Raw genomic sequence first — 11,996 nt, 5'->3', positions numbered from 1 at the left:
TCAAAACAAAACTAGGTTGGGCGATATTCGGGGGAAGACGCGGAATCCATGTCAATAATCAAACAATGGTACACATTTGTGACTGCTCCATAGATCAAGAGCTGCATAACCTGGTTAAGCAATACTTTGAAATGGATCAGTTGGGAGTGAGTGTCTTATCAACTCTAGAGTCAGAAGAGGATCAACGGGCAAAGCGAATACTCAAAGAGACAACTAGGCGTTTAGAATCCGGCCGGTTTGAAACCGGATTATTATGGAAGAGCGATGAAATAAAGTTTCCTGATAGCTATGCGATGGCTGTACGGAGACTCAAATGCTTGGAACGTCGATTACAGTCTGAACCAGATCTTCGCAGAAACGTGGATGCGCAGATAGAAGACTACCAAAAGCAAGGGTACGCGCACAAGGCATCTGCAGAAGAGCTACAAAAGTTTGACAATCAACGTGTATGGTACCTGCCACTCGGAATCGTGCGTCGACCAGTGGTGTAATTTATCAACAATGCCTGCTGATTGTGATTCTTTTGTTTTGTATTTTTCTCTGCTCCTCTTCGCCTATGACGGTGTCTTTCAGTCAGTAAGACAAAGCAGGAGTAGCTTAGCTAACTCGGTTTGCCAACAGCGGGCTGAAGCTGATGATCATTCGGTACAAATTTCCTGTCATTGTCTTTCAAGTGATAGTATTCACCCATGCATTTATATAGGGCCGTCGCATTCACGCAGCAGCGAATGAACTGAATGGTCTGTCACTGCGGGCAGAGAGGGCTTTTGTTTACTCTATCTTTGATTGTTGCTGCTAACCATTTTCAGTTTTCACTGTTAGGAAGTGAGTGTGAAGAGGCAATGGTATCAATTTCAACAAATTTCAGTCACTGAGATTGAAAATTCGCACCACTGACGTCGACACAATCGGACTGCGAAATAGTTAACAATAACATTACCCCGTAGAGACACCGTGGGCCGTCTTCAAACCGATTTTAAAGATTTTGGTATTTCCCGATCGACGAACTCTTTAAGATTTTGCTCAACTATCAAAAAAATGCATTCAAGGTGCTAAACTATTGAAAAATTGGTAAACCAGTCAACCACGTATGTGGCAACATTTTATGAGAAGAAAGGGTTGATTGCAAAAAGGGCGTTAATTATGGTTCCCGGATATCAGTGGCGTTACTGAAAATGTTTTCTTAATAGTGGCTACTTAGCAGAAAATTATCGAGTGACTGTCCGACAGCAGCAGCAGTCAAGTGATTTTTTATGGAAAGTGCTTCGGAGCTTCCTTTACAAATTTTCCAGAATGTGCATTTAAAATTTTCAGAATCTCCACGGAAATTTATTCGGGATTTCAACGGTAATATTTTCTCAACTTCTTCGAATTCCAACAGGAAGTTCTTCGAAATTTCCTTCAGACGTAATGTTTTATAGATATTATTCGCAACATTCTACCGATTTCAACAAATTTGAACCAAAATTAAAGAACAGCGTCGTGACAGATTTTAAAATGCTAACCGCCGATGCAAAATAGTCGGAGGTGGCGTAATGTGAAAAAACCATTGGCGGTGGCGGTGACACAAACCTCTAGGACTATCAACTGTTCAACGACTGACTCAATTAACCAACATATTCAGAAGGAACGCTAACGCCCAGGTCGGTAGAGAGGACTTTTTTCGTCCCATAATCGGTAGGGAGAGCCTTCACTCCGCTACCAATGACAACGGCCTACGGCTAGTAAATTTTGCTGCTGCCAGAGGGATGGCCATCAGTAGCACCTACTTTGCACGAAAGAACATCCGAAAGCACACCTGGAGACACCCAAATGGTGAAACTTGCAACCAGATAGACCATGTTCTGGTGGATGGGCGCCATTTCTCGGATGTTATCGATGTGCGGACATTCAGAGGTCCGAACATTGACTCTGATCACTACCTCGTTGTCAGTAAAATTCGATCACGGGTGTCAACTGTATCGAACGAAAGATCACAGCGAATGATGCGTTACAATATCCAGCGATTGTCGGCCGAAGGAGTATCGGCTGAGTACCGCCAGAAGCTCGACGAACGGATAAGTGCAATCAACGTTAGCGACAACATCAACGATCTATGGGAGTCGATCCATGGAGCGGTGAGCACATCAGCACGAGAAGTTGTGGGCACTGCACAGAGGCAACCCAGAACGGGTTGGTTCGAAGTGGGGTGTCAGAGAGTGACAGACGAGAAGAACGTTGCCAGAAGCCGGATGTTGGTGTCGGGTACCCGATCGAATAGAGATCGGTACAAGGAAGCAAGAGCAGCCGAAAAACGAACCCACCGCAGGAAGAAAAAAGAGTACGAAGAACAAGTTATTAGTGAGGCGCAGGAAAAATGGAGCAGAACGATATGCGGAGGTTTTATGAGTCTGTCAATGGCGTGCGGAGAAAGACAGCGCCATCTCCCGTCATGTGCAACGACCAACAAGGGAATTTGCTGACAGATAAAACTGAAGTGGCTGCCAGGTGGAAGCAACACTTCGAGACTTTGTTGAATGGAGGAAGTGGCGGTGCATCGGTGAACAGAATAAATATTAGCAACGATGGACAAGCTGTGGAGTTACCTACACTAGATGAAAAAAGCTGTCAAAGAGCTGAAAAACAATAAGGCTGCGGAGAAGGACCAGCTCCCGGCTGAACTTCTCAAACATGGCAGTGAGCAGCTTTACGAACTTCTCCACCATGTTATGTCGAAAATATGAGAAGACGAGGAAATGCCTGCTAGCTGGTTGGACGGCCTCATTTGCCCTCTCTTTAAGAAAGGGCACAGACTGGAGTGCGCCAATTACCGAGGAATAACCCTCCCTAATTCGGCGTACAAAATTATGTCCCGTGTTCTGTTCAACAGATTGAGACCGCTTGAAGAGTCCTTCGTCGGCGAATACCAAGCAGGTTTTCGTGAGGGCCGATCAACGACGGATCAAATGTTTACCCTGAGACAAATCCTTGATAAATTCCGGGAGTACAACTTGCAGACACATCATCTGTTTATTGATTTCAAGGCGGCGTACGATTCAGTGAAACGGAATGAATTATGGCAAATTATGCTTGAACATGGTTTTCCGGCGAAACTGATACGGCTGATTCGTATAACGTTGGACGGATCGAAATCAAGTGTAAGGGTTGCGGATGAAATATCGACGTCATTTGTTACCTTAGATGGATTAAAGCAGGGTGATGCGCTCTCGAACCTACTGTTCAATATAGCGTTCGAGGGAGCGATTAGGAGAGCTGGTGTGCAAAGAAGCGGTACCATTATCACAAAATCGCATATGCTCCTGGGATTTGCGGACGATATCGATATTATCGGAATTGATCGCCGTGCCGTGGAAGAGGCTTTTGCGCCTTTTAAGAGGGAGACAGCGAGGATTGGACTCACGATCAATACCAGCAAAACGAAGTACATGGTCGCTGGCAATCAACGTGGGTTCATTAGTGGTGGTGGTAGCGAAATAGTGCTGGATGGTGAAAAATTTGAAGTGGTAGAAGAATTTGTGTATCTTGGAACATTAGTGACGTGCGATAATGATGTTACCCGCGAGGTGAAAAGGTGTATTGTAGCTGCAAATAGGGCTTATTACGGACTTCGTAACCAGCTTAAGTCCCGTAGTCTGCAAACGAAAACAAAACTCGCGCTGTATACTACTCTGATTCTTCCGGTGGCTTTATACGGCCATGAAACATGGACGTTAAAGGAGGCTGATCGGAGAGCTTTCGGAGTGTTTGAGCGTAAGGTGCTGCGGACAATACTCGGCGGTAAACAGGAGAACGGTATCTGGCGGCATCGCATGAATCACGAGTTGTACCAGGTGTATAAAGGGCTGGATATTATTAAGCTTATACAACACGGCAGACTACGGTGGGCTGGTCACGTTGTTCGTATGCCGGAAGAACGTCAAGCGAAGATAATATTTAGTAGAGAACCCGGAAGAGGCCGCAGGCTTCGTGGAAGGCCGCGTACACGATGGCTTTTTGCAGTTGAAGAGGACCTGAGGGCACTCAATGTTCAGGGCGACTGGAAGCGATTGGCCCAGGATCGAGTCCAGTGGAGAAGGATACTCCATTCGGCGTAGGTTCATCGAAGAGCTGTAGCCCATCAAGTAAGTATTCAGAAGGAGCAAATTTTCTATAGAACTTCAGGACGTCAAAATAAAAAATCGATAATGAAGGCTTCATGTACAAATATTTGACGAATGCATGATAATTCCTTGTGTTCCAGAAAGTAAATATTCAAGTGTCCCTGACTCCCTTCTGTTCAGCATGTTTCCCTCTAATACTCTCAAAAGGCATTCCATTTCGGAAGAGCTGCGCTAGAACCGTCCACTTGAAAGATTGGTGGATTCAAATCAAGAAACATTTTTAGAACTACTTCACTTCGTCACTCTTCCGAGGCTGATCGTTTACCCTATCTCACGACGAAACTACCTGAGATATATTATCTGACCAGGATACAAATCTACAAGACTGCGGTGATGCGTTTAAAGAGAGAATAAAACATTAAAGTTTGTTGCTTCGCTTCACAACAGTCTGTCATTTAATTTTATATTACTTTATTTACGTGATTTTTGTTATATTGCAAAAGATCGTAACGGAAACTTTAAATAAAAAAAATCAAAAAATAACAAATCTGAATAAAACAAAAAATCGAACAGCTTAAGTATTTATTTTTACAAAAATCGTCATCAAAGTTCGATTTTTCTTTAAATAGCTCTGAGCGTTCTTTCAAACTCAGATACACCTTTAACAAAACCCTCCTGCTACCTAATTCAATTCCACAGACCATTGAAAACAATAAACAAAACGCGAAATCGTTTCCGTACACAAACAGTGGAAAACTGGAACTGCAAATTGATTTATTGGCGAGAAGGATTAACTTGCCACCAGTCTGCAACGGTGCGACGCCGTTCGATTGCCCTGCCTGGATGGGTGTTGCTGTGAGCTGATGCTGGCGGCTGGCGGCGGCGCGGCGATAGTACACTGTGATGTGTCGCAGCGGTGTCGATTTGTTTCTGACTTCCGGCTGCGACGACCGCACAGCCAACGGCTTCGAGTGGCTATACGTCGGCCGCCGCAGCTGATAATTCATAAACGGCATGTTTCCGTAATATTTTAATCCCGTAGCGACAGTTCCCGGGCCTTTAGTCAGCCCCGAGGGCCCACGAATGCCATCAACCGTTGCCGAAGGGACGTGACTTTAAATGAAACAGTGTGGCTTTCTGCCGAATATCCGGAAGTTGACGGACGGTTTGTAGGTGGTCCTGCCTATGGCGAGCGTATCCTCATGCACAACTAAAGCGTGTCGTTTAGAAGGGGAATTCAATTTTGCCTGAATTTGAATGAGTGTTTGAGTTGGTTTGTGGCGTTCGCGGATCTGAATCTACAATGAGTTTGGAAATTCTTTCCCTACCGAATGCATCGGTTGATGATTCCACACTGACAGCGGACACGTGTTGTGGATTATGCTCTTAACTAATAACAATATTTTCCAAATGAGGTGGCTGGCATCGTTCCTGGGAGGCGTGCGCTAATAAATGGGATGCAAACAAAACAACGCTCGCACCGCTGCTGCTCCAGAGGGATTTCGGTAATTTGTTAAAGTGGGTTGGAGGTTTGATTTTGGGATTATATATGACGGGAACAAAACGAAAAGATCTGGTTCGTGATTGGAACGACAAACGGGTGGACCTAGAAAGTGATGGCTGTTGGATGTAATTGAATAAAATTAGGAATAAACGATTACTCCATGCGATTCTGATTGTTCGGAGATCTGTCAAAATGTCCCTTGAGAAAATTATTTTCCTGCATCTACCCTGGGATCTCCCATGGATTTATCCGACATAAAACGTTCATAATGCATACATTCATCCAAAACAAGCCTCAGGGAGTGATTTCCTTCCTTGGAATCGATTTCAAAAGGATTCTCACTTTATGTGGATGTCCTTTGTGCTCTGACCCCGTCGTAGAAGGACATGATCGGCATGGAATCGTTTTCCCATCATCGTCATCATTGTCGTCGTCGTGCCTACGATTGTGAAAGAACATAACATGGTAAACGATCCCCTCAAGGCTATCCTTGTCGCAGGAATAAAAAAAACGCAAACACGATCAAGATAACAGCATCAATGGATGGAATGTCTTGTGCTTGTGCGGCTCAGCCAGCAGGCCCCCGTGGACGGCTAACTGTGTTCCAATCCCATCGAAATCCCTATGTTAATACGGGACACGATGGATATCAACACGAATCGATGGCCAAAGCAAATATGAGGTTCAAAAAAGAAATGTAAACTGTGCATTGAGAACCCATTTACTTAGAATTACATTTAAAAATAGATCATATGCAAATTTCAACCATGGAACTCTTATACATGAGCGATCTTACTTGCCATTCAGTAAGGAACATAATGTGAAATCGCTTATTTACACTCATTTACAGAATAAGAAAATCCTTTTTTTTTTCTTTTTCTTTTCTCATATTTTCGGACCGGACCAGGATTTGAGTACACGTTCAACATAGTTAACTTTGTCTTTGTCTAAATCTAATACCGCTGAGCCACGGAAAGCCTCACGTCAAACCATACTCAAATTAAAATAATCCAAAGAAAACAAGTTATATTTTTCAACCTTCTATGGAACACTCAGCGGATCGCTTTTGACACGCGGCCTTCGGCCATGAGTTGACAAATTTTTACCTGCCTGCACCACCAAGCCTCCTGATGCCCAAATGTGGAAAAAGAGCAGCCGAAACCCCTGGCTAGAGAATAATAACATTTCTAATCCTCTGTTTGTGTCCTCTGCTTCGGCTGCTCCGTCAACGACAATCTGCGTGCATGGTCCATGCACGGTTCATAGGAAAAATGGGCGATGAGATGAAAGAAAGAAGCAGCAGCAGCAGCAGTAGGGTTTTGAATGGGAAACCGCTTTTCTCATAAATCGCATAAATAAACGAAAACAAGGATCTGCTGCACGCTTGGATTGATGCGATTCTGCGGTACGGAATTTGGTGTCCTATCTACACGACGGAAGATAGGCTGCGAGCCGAAACTCATTCGAAAAGGACTTCAGGAGCACAATCGCGGTGAAGTGAATAATACCCACTTTTACACACACAACCATACCGGTGCGCTGCGAGATGACATTTTTTGCCAGTGCTTTGTCATTCTATTGAAGGTTTTCTACTTTTTTTGTGTGTGCCAATTGAGAATTTTTAATTCTCTAAAAGGAGACAAATTTTTGGGAATGTTATTTCAGGATGCAAAGAAATTAGTCGTAGCAGAAAAATTGGCCGCAACATGAAGGATGGATGGTTGGTTTTCGGGATTTGATTGTGCCTCAATTTGCGACGCAAGAGCTTTTGAATCGAAATAGCAGATTGCTGGAGGTTGGACCAGTCATCATCGTTTCACTTCTTTGTGCAGGGAGATTGATACTTTCTTTTGAACTGGGCAGAAGGAAGGCTAGTTTTGCTGTTAGTCACGCAACGGTGCAAGAGGAACCTTAAAGGAAAGACCTTTTTCGGATATCTGAAAAGATCGGGTTTGCGAGATATTCCTTATACAATGTGGAACATGTCCGCAGTGGCGAAGGTCGTAAGGAGTTTTGAATGGTAAGGAACTGTTATCTTATGAGACTATATCAGTGCTACCAACTAACTACGGCACATGTGTGAATATTGGGTATAAGGCTAAGATTCTTCAAGATAGATAAGAAATTTGCGCACTGAGTTGTCGAAGAAAACATGAACATTTGTTTGATGTGTGCATAGCGCCTTGCATACCATATGAGCAGTGAGTGTAGCATGTTTTCTTCTGCAGAAGCGGCAACACCTGGATAGCTTATCTTAGCTTATTTGGTTTATTGCGCCCATCTTAGTTGATACTCCGTGACTGATCGGAATCAACCAAATTATACAATGAACCGACTGAAAAAAAGCGAAGAGCTATTCTCAATTTTGAAACAATCAATAACGGTGCTTGTAATTTTCTTACAGTCGACAAGAATTTAATATAAATATTTGTTTGGATGACTATTACTTATTTTATTCATTTTATTTATCACGTCAAAGGGATGCATGCGTGTCATAGACGAAACTTTTGCAATTAAAATTTTAATTCTATACTTTCTCGTACAGTTCAGTTTGATGTAAATTCATATTTTAATAGGTTTGCAGTTTTAGTTTCTATATTTTCCAAGGCCCTACGTACAGTAGTGCCAATGTCATTTGCACCTCTTCCCGTATCGTATTTCTGGTATTCTAGATTCGAGTACCTGTCGTAGCATTCGCTTTCCATTTCGTTAAAGGCGGGAGCATGTGCTTGTAAAGTTACTGAACCTCCCAGGCTCACTAAGCTAAGCCCGTATGTAAGTTTCGAGGTCACCAAGCAAAGCCAACTTGCAACAGTGTCGTTCGAATGCCATGCGGAAGCTTAGTGACAAATATCCTCCCACGGGCACCTGGAATGTTAGGATTATGAGAAAACTCTGGTAGTATCGTATTATTTATTATTTACTCAGATTAAGGCCTATGTGAACATTGTATCTTAAGGTAGCCTCACACGGAAGTTCTTCCAGGAATAGCCTAACACCTCGGGGCTTTGATCCACGGTTTTTTCTCGATGTAATTTTACGATGTTTCTGCAGGAATTCCTCCGGAAGTTCCTCCAGGAATTCCTCCGGAAGTTCCTCCAGGAATTCCTCCGGAAGTTCCTTCAGGAATTCCTCCAGGAATTCCTCCGGAAGTTCCTCCAGGAATTCCTCCGGAAGTTCCTCCAGGAATTCCTCCGGAAGTTCCTCCAGGAATCTTAGAGTTTTTGAGGTACGGGTGCTTTGGCGGTGTGCAAGAGAACGGTGTATGGCGACGAAGGATGAACCACAAACTCGCCCAGCTCTATGGCGAATCCAGCATCCCGAAGGGTACGATGGGCAGGGCATATTGCAAGGATGCCGGTCAGCAACCCAGCAAAGATGGTGTTCTCTTCCGATCCAGCAGGTACGTTACAGCGTGGAGCGCAGTGAGCGAGGTGGGCTGACCAGGTACGAGGATTTAGAGATGCGGCCTCGAACCGTGTATTGTGGCGTCAAATTGTTGATTTAGTGTTATATGTTTAAATGTTAATTAAATAAATGAATACATTTGAAATCAGGAACAAGAAATATGTTTTTCTTTCTTGTTTTGTCATTCAAATGACGTGTAAATCAATCGACAGAATCAATTGAAGAGAGGAACTAATCAATTGAGTCGGCGGCATGGAAATCGAAAGGGCCAAAATATGGCTGATTAGAATTTCTATTTGGCGTTCAAATGAATAAGACGAAATTCATCAGCAATGCTTATCATAAACCGAAAGCTCTAAATAATTGTCTACTCAGGAGGATGTCATTTCCAAGGAGAATTCAAGGTGCTAAAACTTTTAAATTAAAAACTTTTTGAAGTTTTTTAAATGTGTTTTACTGGGGAGGAAGGTAATAAAAATGATCAAAATCTCTTGGGACATAAAATTTCTTTGACTAGGAAAGCGAAAATTAACACAAACAGATTACTAGTATGGCGAAAATCTTCAAAATGAAAATGCAAGAATTTTACGACAGGATGGGTGCATTAAAAAATCGGTAGGAACTACACAAAGCGTTTAATATAATGGCCCGTATGAATAAAAAGTAGTAATCCACACTTTACTACAAATTATGCAGTATTTACTATTTTTGTAGCTCAACGCTATGAATAAAAGCATGTTTACTTTACTACAACTTTCGAACATACTACTTTTGTGGAACTTGTTTGGTGGTTGGTATGAATAAAAGTAGTAAATACTACAAATTATTTGTAGTCAGCTCCGGAGCTTGCTACAATTAATCCGTGGATTAATTTCTGTCTGAATTTGATTTCGCTGAAATGGCAATGTTTATGAATTTAAATGAGCTCCGTGAAAAATATACGTGAAAAGGCGCGATACGAATTGTAATAATTATCGCAGTTATTATCGATTTTCGGAAGTGAACGTAAAATGGTTGACGGAACATTTCTTAAATGATGGATACGAAACACGAGGAGGAGCATTAAGCGGTGAACGGCAAATGCGAGCATTCCTCCGCTACATAGGGGACCCTGGTTTTCAAGTATTTTATATAGCAGGACAAGCACTATTTTAATTATTTTATCTTTTTGAAAAATATACTAGGTCTGCGTTGGAGAGGTTATTGGAATCCATAAAACTACGGCCTGTAAAACCATATGGGAAGAGTGTCGGAAGATTGCCGATAAAGCTGATCGTTGGATTCAATTTCCGAAGTCTCGGGATGCGATGAAAAATTCCGAAATTTTATGATCCCAGAATCAAAAGTTCCCTCACGCAATTTGCGCAATTGATTGTACACATGTGGCAATCATTAAACCACATACCCACGGTGACGAGTTCATCAATAGAAAAGGGATTGCCTCCTTCAACGTTCAGGCAACGTGTAATGGCCAAGAAATATTCACTTCCATCGACTGTTCGTGGCCCGGCTCCGTGCATGATTCGAGAATTTGGAAGAATTCGGCTATTTATAATATCATGCACGAAAACTCTTCTGGAGTACTTCTGTGGGGGGATGAAGGTTATGGAATAGCTCCCTGGATGATGACTCCTTACCGTAGTTTAGATACTCCATTTCAGTTAAATTATAACAAGATTCACAGTCGTGAAAGGGTCGTTATTGAACGTGTGTTCGGTCAAGTCAAAAGGCGCTTTCCCATACTGAAATCCTAAATACGCAATAAAACCGAATAAGTTCCAGCACTTATTTTGGCATGATTCGTTCTTCATAGCGTAGCTAAACATTTGAGGGAGCAGGAATTCGAGGACGATTTTTCGGACCCAATTGTTTTAGTATCAGTTGCTCCTGTGAATGAGAATAGAAGCAACACCCTGAAAAATGAAAAGGCGATTCGCGTCGGGACATAATTTCGCAGTATTTAACGATTTATAGAGAAAATGGTGTTTATTATTTCTAAAAAAAAAAAAAAGGTTGTCTTTATTCTGGTGTGTTTGCAGTTATCGACTTTATCGAGAGTTTCTTCCATCCGGCTGTGCAAATGCTTCTGTTCTTCGAAGATCTCCAACCGTTTGATGAGCACGAGCCGTTGAAGATCTGATGTTGTCAACTTCGATGTTCCCGGAGTTTCAAAGTTACGCTGCAATTTGGCAAAAGAAAAACGCTGCTATATTTACTAATGTGTTCAGATAAAACAGTAGGTACCTGTTTTTGAGATCGTCTTTGAGTTGTTGGAATCGAAATAGACGTTGAAGGCGAATTTCTCGGAGAGATAAACTCAACAGCATCTTCATCCACATCGAGACGTGCCCTGGAGTCATATTGATGGTGTTGCACTTCAGAAATCGATTTTTGTAGGTAGATGTTCCGGCTGAAGTTCCATCTGAAATATTTATATGTATAAAGAATTGTTTAATAAAAAAATGGGGGCCCTCCTTAGCCGTGCGGTAAGACGCGCGGCTACAAAGCAAGACCATGCTGAGGGTGGCTGGGTTCGATTCCCGGTGCCGGTCTAGGCAATTTTCGGATTGGAAATTGTTTCGACTTCCCTGGGCATACAAGTATCATCGTGTTAGCCTCATGATATACGAATGCAAAAATGGTAACCTGGCTTAGAAACCTCGCAGTTAATAACTGTGGAAGTGCTTAATGAACACTAAGCTGCGGGGCGGCTCTGCCCCAGTGTGGGGATGTAATGCCAATAAGAAGAAGAAGAAGAATAAAAAAAATGATATCACTTACACGATAATTTCGCCACAGTAGGGTTTTCTTCGGCTCCTAGCAGCCTGTAAAATATTTTCTCCCCTTCATTCAAATCGATTGTTTTATTTCCCGTAGCCTTCATGTCCGTTTTGTTTTTGATGCGAGTTTTCGTATTGTTGATCTTTTTGGAAATCTGCAGTTCCGTTACCTGTATTCCTTTTCAAAGAAAAATGAAATCAATC

The 11,996-nt window shown here is 42.5% G+C and overlaps 1 pseudogene; it reads left to right on the top strand.

Annotated features, from left to right (window-relative positions):
• Positions 1-8,882: 8,882 nt before the first annotated feature.
• LOC134222330 (putative nuclease HARBI1) lies at positions 8,883-10,961 on the top strand (annotated as a pseudogene).
• The last annotated feature ends 1,035 nt before the right edge of the window (positions 10,962-11,996 follow it).

This window comes from Armigeres subalbatus, chromosome 3 (genome assembly GCF_024139115.2).
Source record: "Armigeres subalbatus isolate Guangzhou_Male chromosome 3, GZ_Asu_2, whole genome shotgun sequence".
Classification (NCBI taxonomy): Eukaryota; Metazoa; Arthropoda; class Insecta; order Diptera; family Culicidae; genus Armigeres; species Armigeres subalbatus.
Note: the sequence above shows the minus strand (reverse complement) of the source record. Positions and strands in the feature narration are given on the sequence as shown.